We start from the raw sequence: 15,682 nt of genomic DNA, 5'->3' as shown, positions 1-15,682 counted from the left end.
TGTGTTGTTGTGGAGACGACTTCCGACGCGGAAGAATGACGTTGCTCATTAAGAACACATCACGCAAATAAACGAATCTGATTTGTTGATTGATTTTGTACTTGCTCGAGAGGCCGTTAATGGGCTGGGTCCCAGACTATTCTCTGTGTTTGAAAAACACAGGGAGAACAGTCTGGCCGTGCCAGGCAAGTTGTGTTATAGAACCTTGTAATATTTATTGCACCTCACCAGCAACAGCTTTATCCTACATTTGAAGTGCAACAAAAATAAACAGTAAACAATAAAATAAAATAATAATCAGCAGTAAACAATATAAAGTGAGTTTAATCAATTAAATCTAACTCTCACAACCTGAGACAACTGGTCAAGTAGACATAGCCTACTGTACTTCAAAGTATTTTGACTTGAAATAGTGTTTATATCACCACCTCATAAAGGACAAATTTTCCTCTGAATGCTCTGCCAACATATCCCTCTGCATCTGTTTTGCGTGTGTGTGTTTGCCTCACGCGCTGTTCCGGTTTGTGTATGAAAACACCAGTTCTGATTGGCTTTCCATGACACATGACTCTAACCCTCAGCCAATCACAATCACTTCCATCGCATCTATCCTGGTGGTGCATTCAGGTAGCCTCATCCCCCTACTCCTCCCGTCACCCTCAAAGTGTCTGCCGTCCTCAAGATGGAAGCAGCTTTCTTGCTGGCTGACAGTGGAGGATGGGAAAGAGGCTAGCATTAAGGTGTAGCAAACACAGAAACGTTAGCAAGCTTTGGAAAGCACTGTCTAATGGCGTACCGTACGCATGCTATTTTTAGACCGTGACGTCGCATCGTAAAGCGGAAGTAAAGCCGAAGTGGGACATTATAGACCCGCCCTCGCATAGAAACAACGTAATTTGTGCCACTTTTCTCCGGTAATCTTTCAAAACCGAACATGCCATCACGCATTGCTTTTTTGGAACTTGTAGAAACGACTCTAGACATTACGACACATGAAGGATGTTTTCTTCATACGTTTCCGGAACCCAAAAACTCGGGAGGAAAAAATGTGAAGACCGAATCAACTTGCGCGGACTTTTAACACCAGCTCGGTGAATCCATTCACATTTCATATGCAGTAAACATTTTGTTGGGTTGTCATGGTCTTTCAAAAGACAAAGAGGTAAGCCATTTTTATATTTTTAACTTATTTTTTTTAGCGTAACGTTGTGCCGTACCGCTTCTGTCTGACAATGAATGACCTGAAAAGAATTACAATGGTATCTGACTGCCACTTTTACCGTTTCTGTTATATATATATATAAAAACAACTTTAGTAAAGAAGAAGTGTAAATAAATTATAGAATTAAGATTTCAATCAATGAAAAAATTTAAAGTGTTCGTTGGCTGTCAGTGAGTAGCATTTGCGATCGCTACAAAAAGCTAACTAAATTACCCCCAAGAACGGTAAGAGACGTAGGCCAACCAGAGGATATATAAGAAAGACAGGGCTGATGGTAAAGGATAGCTTGTTGAAACAGGAGAATGTCATTGTCAGTCACGTTGATAAAAAAGCTAAGGCTATGCTTAGGTCGGCTCGTTTTTTTCGTCTTTTTCAGCCTTCGACACTCAAGCCATCTCTTTAACTGAAAATTTGTATGTTCTTCCACATCTTTGCCAGTGAATTTGGCACCAGGCATATCATTTTCAGAAAGAATTGGTAGATTTAGCTCTGTAAACATCTCCTTCATACACGATTTCCATTCATTTCCTATTAGGGACACCCGGTGGCTTGTCCCTACTTAGCAACAGTAGCTAATGTCATGAATATTAATGAACGGAAGTGACGTGTTGCTTGCGGTACGCCATTGAATGAGCAGGGACAAACAGCCTGGGGTCAAAAGAAGTACGTCCTGTAATATTCTGATACAGAATTATCTGAGGCACCCTAAAGTGCACACGGCGCCAATATTGTTTTGCTGACATGATGCGGGAGTGAGTTAGGGACACGGCCTTCCGAGAGCCGTACGTTTGTGTTAATGTTGAAATTATATGTGCTATTAAAGAAACAGAGTGCCAGCACGTCCTGTGTGGTATATCTTTGCTAAGAAAAAGCACAAAACGTGCGCTATTCTCAAACCTGAACGCACCCAAAGTCTTGGATGACAAACAGAGTAGACTCGCTACGACTAGTAGTTTCTTCAATTTTTTCAGAATAAGTAACCCCCCCGCTTTTGACCGTCAGTGACGGTAACGGCGTTATATAACGGCAGAAAAAATAATTTGTTAGATTACCCCGTTACTGAAAAAATAACGCCGTTATTTAAAACAGCGTTATTCCCAACACTGTTTATCAAGCATTTTGTTGCCCCTCCCCGTTGAAGTTTACTGTCAAACTAAATGTAAAAAAAAAAAAAAAGACCTTGTGTATTTAACACTAAACAACTTTGGCATAGAAATTCTCTAACTTAATTCTAACACATAATGGAAAACGCCATGAAAAACTGTTTATCTCATATGATTTATCTCTGTGGTGTATTAAATTTACAAGACATTTATTTTCATTTTACAGGGACTTACAGGCTCAGTTTAGTCAACCTGTTTATCGTCATAACAGCGCCTGGCCTCCAAGCTTCTGTGTATTATTATTTAACCATGGGTGGCACTTTCCCCTCACAGCGCTATCTGCAACACGAAGTCACCCCCCTCCCCGACCCCCCCAGACCTATTAGCATATTTATCATCAGCTTCACAGACTTCAAAGTCAGCGTTTGCTTCTCGGAGAGACAGGAGTGGGGCACATTTGTAAGGGGGGGTTCAGGAAGCAGGCGCAGATTGCAAAGGTGGTCCCCGGGGATCAAGTATCCGTTTAGGTAGAGGGTGGGAAGGGGGAGTGGGCTTCATTTATTTGCTCTGCTGATGATGTCTTCAGCAGAACCTTTCAATATTTGCAGGGTGCCAACTGTGATATCGTTACTAACACTAATGTGGCAATCGGCGCCGTCTGAGGAAAAGGCATACATCGCCGAATGTTTATACCAAAACCAAATGGAGAGTAAATATTGGACTTTTTAAAAATTATTGTCAAAATGTAGAGGAAAATTTCTATACTTAAAGGTACTATAAGGAATTTTTAGTGTTGATTTGATATACTTTTCTTCTCCATGCAGGAAGTCACAACAGGGGGTGCTGAGGATCTTATTTTGTTGTTCTCCATCCAAAAAACAGCAGTTTCGGTCCCAATTTGTCATGCTTGCACTTTTTCTCCATACAAGGCATGCACAATGGCAGTACACACGCATGCTGGATAGTTTAAGTACTACTACTAGGCAACTACAAAGACAGCATTCTACCATAAGCGGATTTTAAGGGGTGGCCGAAAAGTGACATTGCATGAAATTGACTTTCCTATGTATATAAAAGTTGTAAAGCAATAAAACAGCAACAAAAATGAATGAAATGAACAAAAAAATATATTTTTATAATGGGTCAAAATTACTTTACAAACAGAACATGTGACTAACACCTTAGATGGTCATTTGCCTTGCATAAAATTAAAAAAAAATAATAATAAAATTAGGGGAGGGCAATTTTATTTTTCAAATGATTTTTTTCTTTGATTGAAAATACTATTTTGATTGAAGCAACTTTTTTTGGGATTGAATGATTTTGACACAAATGTCCTAGCCAAAATGTGGCCTGAACACATATCAACATTACTTCAATCAAAAAAGTTGCTTCAATTAAAAAAAAACTTGACTCCAATCAAAAAAAAATTAAATCAAGGAAAAATAGATTTCACATGCATTTTTTTGAGTTTCAAATTTATTTTTGCATTCAAACACATTTTTTTTATTGAAGCGACTTTTTTTGATTTAAAATATATATTTTGATTGAAGCAACGTTTTTGTGGGTTGGATAATAAAGACACAAATCTACCTCCATATGGGGATACAATTTTTGACTGTAGTAACTACATTGGCACGACACCGGCGGGCGTACCCTATTCGATGTTGATCTTGGCGAAAAGTATTGCCGAAGCAGCCTGATTTAGAATTCCCCTCAAGAACGATGGGAAACAAAATACGCTCATTGTCAACTTATTATTATAAATATTCTTGTAAGTTAATTTTATTGCTGACACTGTGTTTCGGGGTCATCAACATGTTGTGCCCCCCTTGCCCCAAAAGTCAAACTCCGCCTTTGCATTCTATTTCACCTACAGCAGTGGTGTCCAAACTATTCCACATAGGGTCGCAGTGGTTGTTGGATTTCATTCCTACAAAACAAGACGGCATCTTTTCACCAATCTGATGTCTCAAAAGTGTAATCAGTTGATTGCAGTCAGGTGCTGCTTGTTTTAGCACAAACGTCATTGGTTAAACTGTCTGTGCTCGATTGGTAGGGACAAAAACCAGGACCCACAGCTGCCCTTGAGGACAGGTTTGGACACCCATGACCTACAGTGTTTGTTGGAGTTTTTGTATTGGAAATAAAAGCGCCTGTGGATAACAATGCAAATCCCTGCAGTTGGGCGGCGCAATGACACACAAACACATTTGAAACTAAGCGGCAGTTTACATGGCGACTCTGCAATACGAAGACGCAATGACTGTGTTGCGGAGTGGCCTCGTGTTCGTATGGTGTCGGCAAAGATGCAAACCTTGGAATCCTGCCTCCAAAGTGGAAGAATTCGATTGCGGGGGCTTGCGCCGCATGCATATCAAAGGCTCCCGCGACGCGGGACCATGCGGATAACGTCAGCACTCGTACAGGTCACATTGGGCGTGCGCAGCGGTGCTACAAAACATTAAAAACGGCAAATATGGCGGAACGTCGGCTTTAATTTACTGTTTTTATAATATTTTTTAATTTAAATAGGTTGAATGTTTGCATTTTTGTGCCTTTTTGAACAAAAGAAAATGCCATTGCTTGGAGTGGGTGGGCATGTTGTCTTCCGAGCTGAGGAGGTCAAAGTGCATTATTCGCACTCAAACAAAGCATGCATCTTCCATCGTCAATTTTTTTTTTTTTTTTTTTAATTATTCAAATTAAAGATTTGCTGATATCATCATCTCAAAAATATATAAAGGGGAAAAAATGTGTTTCTTTACATAGTGACATCACCAACTACAGGCCTGTTATTGAAATGACAGTCTTTCAGTTAGATTTGTGTTTACTACTCCACGTATAAGTTTGCCAGAAAAAAAATGATTTCATATGATGCATTTTACATATTTACTTTTAAAAAAATGTATGTTGAATATTATGACAATGAATGTCAAATTGTTTCAATTGCAATATTGCAGTCAACGGCGACAGGAAGTGTTGTTGTAGCACCAGCTCAAGGGGTGCTTTGTTTTGATCCCTTCTAATGTGCCCTGACACTTCCTGTGAACCACCCGCGTGTCAAGTGCGTCCTTTTCTCCCCTCTTGCAACATGCTAGCATGATTTTTTTCCTCCCTCCCTTTTTAAAAATACACACGCTTCTAATCACGCCATTTGAATCATTAACGTGCCTCCCCCAATTAACATGGAGGAAGTGTCTCCCTACAAGCGTATAATGCCACTGTGCGTCATGTGAACCCGATGCTAATGAAGCTTGGGCCCCCGCAACATGCAGGAGGTTGAATATCAATTTAATCAGAGCCTCCCTGCCGGCGCTTTTTCGTCTTTCCCGGAGAAATGACAGGCAAAGTGCATTTAGCCGTGCTCGTGCTGTCACTTCTTCTCATAATTTCTGAGCTCACAAACAAAACGTGGCGATTGTGGCACCTGCCTGCTGGCTAATGAAAGGCAACGCACATGAAATGGACGCATGACCGCTGACCTGAATAGGGAAAAGGACCAAAACAAGGACGCATGAGTGAGAAACAGCATTTATTCAAACACAATAATTAAAACTATTAATAAGAAATAATTATAGAGATTAATTTTACTGCCTAAATGTATTGTAACGTACAGTTATTTAGAGTAATCTCTACATACAGTGTGGCAAATAAGTATTTAGTCAACCACCAATTATGCAAGTTCTCCTACTTGACAAGATTAGAGAGGCTTGTAATTGGGTAAACCTCAACCATGAGAGACAGAATGTGGAAAAAAAACAGAAAATCAAAATGTTTCATTTTTAAAGAATTTATTTCCAAATTAGAGTGGAAAATAAGTATTTGTTCACCGACAAACAAGCAAGATTTCTGGCTGTCAAAGAGGTCTAACTTCTTCTAACGAGGTGTAACGAGGCTCCACTCGTTACCTGTATTAATGGCACCTGTTTTAACTCATTATCGGTATAAAAGACACCTGTCCACAACCTCAGTCAGTCACACTCCAAACTCCACTATTGCCAAGACCAAAGACCTGTCGAAAGACATCAGAGACAAAATTGTAGACCTGCACCAGGCCGGGAAGACAATCTGCAATAGGTAAAACGCTTGGTGTAAAGAAATCAACTGTGGGAGAATTATTACAAAATGGAAGACATACAAGACCACTGATAATCTCCCTCGATCTGGGGCTCCATGCAAGATCTCACCCCGTGGCATCAAAATGATAACAAGAACGGTGAGCAAAAATCCCACAACCAAACGGGGGGACCTAGTGAATGACCTACAGAGAGCTGGGACCACGGTAACAAAGGCTACTATTAGTAACACAATGCGCCGCCAGGGACTCAGCTGAAGAAAGTAGACGTCCAGGCCCGTCTGCGGTTCGCTAGAGAGAATTTGGATGATCCAGAAGAGAACTGGGAGAATGTGTTATGGTCTGATGAAACCAAAATATAACTTTTTGGTAGGAACACAGGTTCTCGTGTGTGGAGAAGAAAGAATACTGAATTGCATCTGAAGTACACCATACCCACTGTGAAGCATGGGGGTGGTAACATCATGCTTCGGGGCTGTTTTTCTGCAAAGGGACCAGGACGACTGATCTGTGTAAAGTAAAGAATGAATGGGGCCATGTATCTAGAGATTTTGAGTGAAAATCTCCTTCCATCAGCAAGGGCATTGAAGATGAGACGTGGCTGGGTCTTTCAGCATGAAAATGATCCCAAACACACAGCCAGGGCAACAAAGGAGTGGCTTCGTAAGAAGCATTTCAAGGTCCTGGAGTGGCCTAGCCAGTCTCTCAACCCCATAGAAAATCTGTGGAGGGAGTTGAAAGTCCGTGTTGCCCAACGACAGCCCCAAAACATCACTGCTCTAGAGGAGATCTGCATGGAGGAATGGGCCAAAATACCAGCAACAGTGTGTGAAAAGCTTGTGAAGAGTTACAGAAAATGTTTGGGTCCGTTATTGCCAACAAAGGGTACATAGCAAAGTATTGAGATGAACTATTGGTATTGGCCAAATACTTATTTTCCACCATGATTTGCAAATAAATTCTTTAAAAATCAAACAATGTGATTTTCTGTGTTTTTTTTTCCACATTCTGTCTCTCATGGTTAAGGTTTACCCATGTAGACAATTACAGGCCTCTCTCATATTTTCAAGTGGGAGAACGTGCACAATTAGTGGTTGACTAAATACCTATTTGCCGCACTGTATATTCAAACCAAAGAATTACTACTATTAATAAAAAATAATTATAGAGATTATTTTACTGCCTAAATGTATTATAAACTACAGTTATTTAGAGTAATCTCTACATAGTAGTTTTATAATGCTATAATATATACCGGTAAAAAAAAAAAAAAAAAAAAATATATATATATATATATATATATATATATATATATATTAGGGCTGTCAAAATTATCGCGGTAACGGGCGTTAATTAATTTTTTTAATTAATCACGTTAAAATATTTGACGCAATTAACGCAGATGCCCCGCTCAGACAGATTTAAATGACGGTACAGTGAAACGCTCACTTGTTAATTGTGTTTTATGGAGTTTTGCCGCCCTCCGCTGGCGCTTGTGTGCGACTGATTTTATAGGCTTCAGCACCCATGAGCATTGTGTAAGTAATTAGTGACATCAACAATGGCGGGCTACTACTTTATTTTTTGATTGAAAATTTTACAAATTTTATTAAAACGAAAACATTAAGAGGGGTTTTAACATAAAATTTCTATAACTTGTACTAACATTTTTCTTTTAAGAACTACAAGTCTTTCTATCCATGGATCGCTTTAACAGAATGTTAATGCCATCTTGTTGATTTATTGTTATAAGAAACAAGTACAGTCCTTATGTACCGTATGTTGAATCATCTTGTGTCTTATCTTTCCATTCCAACAATAATTTACAGAAAAATATGGCATATTTTATAGATGGTTTGAATTGCGATTAATTGTGATTAATTACGATTAATTAATTTTTAAGCTGTTATTAACTCGATTAAAAATTTAATCGTTTGACAGCCCTAATACATATATATATATATATATATATATACAGTGGGGAGAAGTATTTGATACACTGCCAATGGGTTTTCCCATTGACTGTGTATCAAATACTTGTTCTCCCCACTGTATATATACCATAATAATGTTATTCTCCGTAATCATCAACGCTTGTAACTAGGGCTGTCAAACGATTAAGATTTTTAATCGAGTTAATTACAGCTTAAAAATTAATTAATCGCAATTAACTGCAATTCAAACCATCTATAAAATATGCCATATTTTTCTGTAAATTATATATATATTCCATAAAATAAATTGTTGGAATGGAAAGATAAAACACAAGATGGATATATACATTCAGCATACGGTACATAAGGACTGTTGTGGGCATTTCACTCTACTGTCATTTAAATCTGTCTATGCTGTCCTCACTCCGAAGCGTCTACTTTTTACAAAGCTAGACAGCTAGTGAACGACGCCTTATTAATTAGACTTCTTCCTTTTTCATCTGATTTATTAATAAAATGGCCTCAAACCATTGTCCCCTTTAGACCGTCGTAAAACTACAAAATAAAAGTACACAAGCATTGCATTAGCAACAACGTTAGCTTAGCACGCTATACAGGTTCACTAAACATAAACAAAAAGCGTCTCATACAAAAAATATAACATTTCGCTTACTAACATAATATGTACATTCTTTACAACAACCATACTTACGGACAAATCTTGTCCAAGGATCATATAAGCACAACATTATCAGCCCGAGACGTCGTGCAGCCATAATGAACTGGCAAGAAAATAATAAACCATGCCGCAAAGCGACCACAAGAGTTCGCTGTTGGACAGCAAAAAAAGCCTTGCTGTAAAACTTACCAAAAGGCAGAATACTTTCTGAGCGGGACATGTGCGTTAATTGCGTCAAATATTTAACGTGATTAATTTAAAAAATTAATTACCGCACGTTAACGCGATAATTTTGACAGCCCTACTTGTAACGCAAATCATCTTTCTCCATTGAGAAGAAGGAGAATGTAATTTTTAAAACAAAAAAATTTTTCAAAGAAGGAAAATATAAAAATCTTTAATCCCTAAAAGCATACAATAGCAACATTATTAATTTATCCACTGCCTTTGATGATGACATGTGTCCAAACCATTTCAATGAGGAGAGTTGGCATGAAATGATGATGTTTCAGAAGAATTAAAAGTTCCTGAGGTAAGAATTTCTTCATAACTTATTGACTGCTGTTGGTGGCAATAGACGTCCAGTCCATTGTGACTAGGAGGGCAGATAGTGAATGATCACCAGTTAAAATGGATTGGATTTCTGTCGTCATCAGAGGTGGGTAGTTAAGCAGTTTACTCCGTTACAGTTACTTCAGTAACTTTTTGGAAAATGTACTTCTAAGGTAAGTTTTACCACGCCAAACTTTTTACTTTTACTTGAGTAGATTTATGAAGAAACGCTACTCTTACTCTGCTACTTTGGGCTACACAAGTCTTTACATTTTCTTCTTAATTCTATATATTAGATTTGACTGTATTTTTGCCAGATATGCCCACAGTGGCTCTGGTAGTTTTCCCAATGAGACGTTACAATAAACATCACATGACCACACACAAGCTTGCAGTTGGAACTGACGTGATCAGCCTGTTCAATCACGTGGTGTCTTTACTGGTAAAAATAAACAATTTCACATACTGTATACATTACATTATATGCCGTCAACATTATTTGAAAATGCTGATTTCAAACTCTATCCCGGTTTTTATTTGGCACCGATAGACCACGGAAAACCGTAGATATCATGGTTTTAATTTCATGAGATAAAATATTTCTCCACTAGATGGCACTCGTGCTCTCGATGTTTCACTTCTCTACATTTTGTACCCGAAATTCGATGGTTTTTGTGGGGTTTTTTTTGGCTTAATATTGTCATGTAATAGATTATAATACAGTATAATAATAATTCATATACCGGTAGATGATGTTGTACTGACAAAAAATATATTCCATAGTTTAAAAAACATCAAACGCAGTTTCATGCAGTGTAAGCAGTTCCTCACAATGTTACTCATTATTTGAGTTTTTTTTTTCACCGAATAATTTTACTTGTACTAAATGAATTGCTTGGATCACTGCTTTTAGTTTTATTTTTGGCTACTCTACCCACATCTGATCGTCATCATTGACAGCGAATGAATGAGTTATTGTTCAGTATATTTGAGTCATGTCAAGATGAGTTTCAAAACTACTGTAAGTGATTGAATAATCTTAAGAATTAGAAGTCAATTTTTGCAGAGGAGAATATAATGTGTTGAATAGTGCCAATTTACCATCGTTGTACCTCCTAACTTAAAAAACAAAGACAAAAAATATGGGTCTAATTACAACCCGTAGCTCAAAAAACTCACAAGTCGACAAGACATTTTTCTCCGGATGTATTAAAAAAGTGCGCCCTTGGCGTGAATCTCAAACACAAAGAATAGAAAACTTTCACATGAAGACAGTAAAAAAAAAAAGATGAGTGCATTTTGTATATTTTACACCTCGAGGCTGCCATTACCTCTTTCGCACCGATGTGCAAAAGTGTCTCCTTACATCTGCCACGCATAGTATATATAAAAAAAATATATATATATATATATATATAAAGGCATCATCTCAAATGCAGGCGCACTTTTGATGCCCTGAAGGTGACAGCCGTGGATCTATTGCAGGTGTTGGAGCGAACATCTGAGATGCCATTGAGCATCTCAGAGCAGCTAAAACATATTTGGATGTAGGGGGGAGAAGTGGGGCATGTAAACAATCCAAAATTCACCACCCAGGTAGAAATTGTTGAACCTTTTTGGCTTTTAAATTCTTTCCCTTTAATCCACACTGCAGTGTTTAATTGGTAAAATAAGTGAGTGCGTTCCAGGCTTGTAACGATACATCGATGGGATCGATTACTTAAGCAACGATCTAATCAAATCGATCAAAACATCGATTAACGTTGTCATCTTTTAGATGACATTCAAATGCCTGAAATGTTCCATCAACAAAACTGTCAAAAAATAGGGCACTTTCTTGTGAATCTGTCACCCCACCAGAAAAGTCTTGTTAACTACTCTGCCCAATTTGAATGTTTAAAAAACATCGCCAAGTATGTAAAATGAAGCTTTAAAAGGGAATTACGCTCAGCCGAACTCAAATACCGTTAAGAGTAAATGGATGCTCTTTCATCTTCCTCCCTACATGGTTGAAACGTGAAAATATATATCCGTTTAAAGCCTCCTGTGGCTGGAATATTAACCACTCAGTGATCGGGGTGGGCTTTTCTACACCGCAGTCAGACCCGGTGGCATGGGCGGGCATTAGGGGGCCGGGCCCGCCCTGAGGGACGGCTGTGCCCGCCCTAGCTCAATTAAACTGTACTGTGTAATTTTTAAAAATCTTCCACAAAAACACACACACGGAGAGAATGAACCCTATATTCCAATGTTTTTCAACCGATTGTGCCGCCGCCGTGAGAGCTCGTCAGGTGTGCCGTGAGAAATTATCCAATGTCGCTTTTTTTTAACATCGTCGGGCAAAGTTGCAGTAGGAAGGAAGGAGTAGGGATGGGAATCGAAATCCGATTCCAATTCGGGGCCGGTTTCGAGTGTTTCGAGGCCTCGACATCACAATGAAAAAGCCTTAACGATCCCTTTAACAATCCCTAAAGACGCATATTGCGTCGTGACGTGTCTTGTTGTTCAGACGCATCAAACTAGCATGGCGCCAAGAACCACTAGCTCCAAAGTTTGGCTACACTTCACCAGGAAAAAAGGTGAAAATGAAAGGTTATGATAGTTTAGCACGAGCATTGCCGCCGTAAACATAACAATGACAGCACGTAGGTTCGAACGCTCGAAAGTGTGTCTTCACTTCACGAGGAAAAATTACAACAAAGCGACTTGCAGTCATTGCGAGATGGAAATAACTGCATCGGGAGGGAATAGACTGCACTGTCCTCACCGAGACGCTAAGGCTCAGTCCTGGCTATACAGCTAGCTAAACTCCCAAATGACGATGCAGAAGACGTTGGTATAATTTGCTGACTTTATTCAACCATCACTTGAAACTAAAAAGAGATATGAAACAAATCAATTTCGTCCCCAATAACAAACAGGATTGCATCAACGTAAATCAGCGATGATTAGCTGCTAACACAGTAATAACAGTTAGCATGCGTTCGTTAGCATTAGCACATCGTTTAAACCACTGCACAACTGGATTTAAGTGTCCGATCGCGAGTGGAAACACACAACAACAACACAGAAGATGATACATACAGGCGTTGGCTCTTTAGATATTTTACAAACATTAACATAGAACGTAGGCTCGTGGCAGTGTTTCCTTTTCTCACTAACTCTCTCACTCGCTTGGATGCGGCATTTCTTCTTCTTCACGTGAGCGCATTCTTCTTCGCGTGAGGAAGCGCAAGGGCGCCACCACTTGAGCGTGAAAGCGCCATAAAAACTAAAAGGCATTCATTTCAATATACTAGTAAATAAAAACAGGGGTCCCCAAACTACGGCCCGCGGCTCCATATTTGGTCCGACCCCCTGAACAATTTCAGAGAGCATTTTGAATTTTTTTTGTTTTTTTCTCCCTCAGTAGTGTTATTTATTTCCTGGCCTTTTTCAGTGAATAACTCAGAGACGGTTATTTGGTTATTATCTATTTAATTAATAGTGCTATTATTATTAATTATTATTATATTATATTATTATTTTTATTTTATTTACTTTTGTTCCGTGAAGAATCCACAGAGGGTTATTTGATTGTGGCTTTCTGAAAAAGAATTTTTTTTTTTACATTTACGCACTCCTGCAATCGTCACACTTTTTCTGTTACAAACTGACCCCGGCCTCTCATTAGAGAAGGGAAAAGTTATGTGGCCCTCACAGGAAAAGGTTTGGGGACATTGCCAAAGACAGAACAATAACCTATATGCCAAAATATACCAATATTTTTTATTTCTATTAGAAAAATGTTTCAGTAAAATGTTACACATTCTTGTGCATTTGCCACTTATTGCCACAGTTAACATTGAGGCTTTGGGCCGCTTTTGACCTCGTTGTGAGTTTGTAAGGTTGTGACTTCTGATTAAACAAACTTGATGCCAATCAAAATGTTTGTTCTTCTTTTTCCTGAAATTAGAATCAATAAGAGAATCGATAAAGAATCGAATCGTTAAGCAATATCGATAATGGAATCGGAATCGTAAAAATCGTATCAATTCCCGTCCCTAGGAAGGAGTAGGCAAAAAGTTCTCGGTCGTGTGCAGATGAGTCGTGTTGCGTTCAAGAGCTGCTCGGATTTCTAGCCATCAGCCACCTTGCTCTCCGCAACAATGTGGACCAAGCACGTCTTGTGTTCATTATTTGACTCGTCAAGTGTCGACAGTGTTGGGCACGTTACTTTAAAAAAGTAATTAGTTACATTACTCACTACTTCTTCCAAAAAGTAACAGAGTTAGTAACTGAATTACTCTATAGTAAAAGTAACTACTTACCAGGGAAAGTAACTATTTCCGTTACTTTAAAAAGAACTTGTTGTATGTCATGGGTGCTGAAGCCTATAAAATCAGTCGCACCCAAGCGCCAGCAGAGGGCGGCAAAACTCTGAAAACAAAACAAGTACACATTTCACTGTGCTGTCATTTTAATCTGTTTGAGCGGGGCATTTGCATCAAATATTTTAACGTGATTAATTTTAAAAATGAATTACCGCCTGTTAACGCGATCATTTTGACAGCCCTAATTTATACGTGTTTTACGTTTTTTTTTTTCACAAGAGACATCTCTAGGTTTTGATTCAACTTAGCTTCAAAGCACAATGCTGAAAATCCATTTTAAAGCAATAAAACTGGCCACTGGAGGGCAGTAGCGCCTTTGGTAAGACCTGCAACCCGATTCAACGGAACGAACGGCCGGGCCGCACGGCCAGGGTGCCAGCGGAAGACGACCTAATGGACATCCAGGATGCCAGGCGGTGGACGACCGAGCAGAACAACCAGGAGGATGCCCGGGATGCCAGGCGCTGGACGACCGAGCAGAACGACCGCGACCACCAGCGCAGCGGTCTATGCCGTTGAGTCCGCGCTGCTCGCTGAGCAGAGCCTGACCCGCCGTGCTCGGCCGCTCGCGTCCCCCGCACCCTCCAATGTCCCGCGACTCAGCCGGAAGCGCGCACGGCCAAACTAGTTCCCCGCCGGGAACACAAGTTCCCCAGGCGAACTCCGCCATGAGGCAGTGGTCAACAGAAAAGAAAGAATTAAAAAAAAAATCCATCTTTATGAGACAGGCGGCGATGAGGGAAAAGTTTACCCTGGCTGTCCCGGCCACATCCTTCAGTTATGTGTAAATAAATTGTTACTTTGCTATCAAAAGCTCTATTTGTCTTGTTGTTCATGTTATTTTGTAAAAGGAAAACATCATTCAGATGTTTGGGATGTAACTAAAGCAAAAAAATTGCTGGGTTAAAGTCAAAGTTATATTTGAAATGTATGCGTTTACAAAAAGCTCAATTTCTCTGTTTTTTTCATCAGAAATTGGAAAATCGCTCAAACTAAGCTATTTTCTAATGCTGATTTATAAGTAATGGAAAAAGATATGAACTTACTTTTTTTCCTGCTGAAAGAAGAGAGTCTAATATTTCTTTTGGTGGGTTCCATGTTTATATAGCAATAGAACAGAATTTTCTGTGGGCCTTGCAATATCAGTCAAAATCCAGTAAAACGGCCGGGAGCGAAGGGGGTTGCATCGGTGAAAATGGCTGGGAGTGAATGATTTCATGTATGGTCTGGATATGGCACGCATTACCCAATCTAGGCCAGATTTGCATCAAAACCGTTTTCAGCATTAAATTTGGGGTCCATTTTGTTTAATGTATCATACTGTAATGTGTTTATATTGCAAATTATATTTGTCCAATAAAAGCAATAATAACTTCACTTAACTTAAATACTGCAACATAACAATACAACATTGTTTTTTCAACAAAATATTTTAATTGGAACAAGCAGCCACTTTTTAGACTAGGAGTGGGAACCTCTTGGTACCTCACGATACGACACGATTTGCGATACAAACCTCAAGATAACGATGATCTGACAATATGGCGATACAACGATTATCGATACATTGATCAGGAAATCATATAGGATATTCTACAAACAGCTAATAAACAGAAAAACAAGCTTCTGCTGTGAATTGGAATGAGTTTATCACTATTAGACGTCCAATCCATTTGAACTGGGAGGGTGGCAGCGAATGAACATTCGTTCATTCGCTGCCATCCCTCTCACTTCAAACGGA

At 39.1% G+C, this 15,682-nt stretch overlaps 1 protein-coding gene across 1 annotated transcript in view; it reads right to left on the bottom strand.

Annotated features, from left to right (window-relative positions):
* The window catches only part of polr3a (polymerase (RNA) III (DNA directed) polypeptide A), a 168,989-nt gene that overhangs the window by 65,803 nt on the left and 87,504 nt on the right, over positions 1 to 15,682 (bottom strand). The window lies entirely within an intron of this gene.

This window comes from Corythoichthys intestinalis, chromosome 21 (assembly GCF_030265065.1).
Source record: "Corythoichthys intestinalis isolate RoL2023-P3 chromosome 21, ASM3026506v1, whole genome shotgun sequence".
NCBI classification, from domain to species: Eukaryota; Metazoa; Chordata; class Actinopteri; order Syngnathiformes; family Syngnathidae; genus Corythoichthys; species Corythoichthys intestinalis.
Note: the sequence above shows the minus strand (reverse complement) of the source record. Positions and strands in the feature narration are given on the sequence as shown.